The sequence below is a fragment of the Heterodontus francisci genome, chromosome 20 (genome assembly GCF_036365525.1).
Source record: "Heterodontus francisci isolate sHetFra1 chromosome 20, sHetFra1.hap1, whole genome shotgun sequence".
In the NCBI taxonomy this organism is placed as follows: domain Eukaryota; kingdom Metazoa; phylum Chordata; class Chondrichthyes; order Heterodontiformes; family Heterodontidae; genus Heterodontus; species Heterodontus francisci.
In genome coordinates, this window is record NC_090390.1 from 77497212 (window position 1) to 77499076 (window position 1865).

The following is a 1865-nucleotide window of genomic DNA, read 5'->3' on the forward strand; positions in this document are numbered from 1 at the left end:
CTGTTCCATCAGTAATCTTTAAGTGCATTAAAATAATTTACTTGATAACTTCAAACTGTTTGATTTGTTTTCTCTGAATACGTTAATCCATTTACCTGCAAAAAATGGTTTACTCTACATAACCAAATTTCACACCTTTCTCACTCCCTGAATGTTTTCAGTGAGGTCAGTTTTGCTTTTCATCTGTAGAATTGCTACTTCCACCACTATTCAAAAAATGTCTAGTTTGGATTTGCTTGACTTTTTCCGCTCTCATTCCGGGAACATGAGGAACTAAGATTTCTTTCTAACTTTATGCCTATGCCAGTTGCAGTCAAAAAAGCCTGGAATGCAGCCTTGGGGCTATTCTATGTGCAGTTCATGATGAAATTCTCCCTGAAGTCTTTCTTAAAAGAGAAGGGCATGACTGTCTCTCTTACCTAACCTTATAGGTGTTACCTGGAGTAGTAAACCTTAATATTTAAGAATAATAACTGCTATACTTAGAAGTCAGTATCTGCCTTTTTCATTTTTCACCTTGTTCACAATTGCCGTTCCTTGACCGGGCATTATTTCAGTTATACACTGCAACAGTTTGGCTGTTTGCTTTGTGTGCTCTAACCTAGTAGAAATTCCTTGAAATAATTTCCCTCAATAGATATGTAGGAGAACTAGGTCTAGGGACTGCTAACTAAACCACCCATTGTGATGACCAAGTGCCTTTTTCATGAGGATTTTTTTGAGTTGAAACCTTTGTTACTGGGTGTGTGTTTTTTTAGCGGAAACAAAAATGTTTTTACTTTTCAGCTAGACGGTTTTACAGCTTTACTTTACCACATGGTTCACAAAATCTGTCTTGAAAGTGTTGCAAGTTATGAAGTATTTCCAAAGCATTTGTTTACAGTGCAAAATTAATCCTTTTACCATACATAATTATCCCACCTTTTCCATTTTTCAAATTGACGGTCAACCACACTCAAACCGCTGTTTCTCTTCCTTTGTTTTTCTTACCTTTTAGACATTATACTGTTTTGATCCTTCTCCTTTCAACCTCTCCAAAATCTTTGTCAATGGCCCCCTCCCCCCAACTTGCAAGTTTATTTTGCTAATAGCCACATCTATAAATCCGAATGCTTTTAATGCAATAAACTACTTGTAGTTAGAATTCTGCAATCCATTCAGTATAATCACCTATTGAGAATAGTAATATGCAGTCATCTGTCAAGCCTTGATCTTGTGTCCTGCTCTTCCTTGTGAACAATGCAATATAATTTATAACAAAAACAGAAATAGCTGGAGAGAGCACAGTCTACATTTCGGTGTGCACCCTTCAGAACTGAAAAATAAGAAATTGATGGACAATATAGAAATAGAATACACACTTGGAATGGCAATTCATCTAAAAGCCATCTGCTTGTGAATCACAACCTCGTTATTTGGTAGGTGTGTGAATCATTAGTATTAAACAGATGACAAAAATCACATCTAAAAAATAGATGCATAAAAGACATGATAGTAAAGCAATTAAGCATGCATTTTCTGTGTCAAATAATGATTCATCAGTGGAATATTTTAGCTGCCAAAATTCTCAAGTGCAATTAAACCAAGTGGTGGATTCTACACTGAGTTTTTTTCCAAAGTTGCAAAATTCTTTAAGAATGCAGTTTTAAAAAAATTCAACAAACTGCTGCTTCCTCCACTTTGATCACTGAGCAAGGTTTTTGAGATATTTGTGATAAATTTATCCTTCATAAATTTTGTTTGTCCTCTTAACAGTTTATCTGTGCCATTTAATCTTTTATATATTATGTCTACACATCATGCCAGCAGTGGCAAGAAACTGCCAGCAATTACAAATGGTCTAATGAGCACAGGCTGTAGTAGTA

The 1865-nt window shown here is 35.3% G+C and overlaps 1 protein-coding gene across 4 annotated transcripts in view; it reads left to right on the plus strand.

Annotated features, from left to right (window-relative positions):
* Positions 1-21, plus strand: part of sufu (suppressor of fused homolog (Drosophila)) — a 225435-nt gene extending 225414 nt beyond the window's left edge. For all 4 annotated transcript variants that reach the window (XM_068053060.1, XM_068053059.1, XM_068053061.1 and 1 more), the window contains one exon: positions 1-21. This exon is cut by the window's left edge and continues 2591 nt beyond it. The gene's annotated coding sequence lies outside the window, so the exon portion shown is untranslated.
* Positions 22-1865: the final 1844 nt, after the last annotated feature.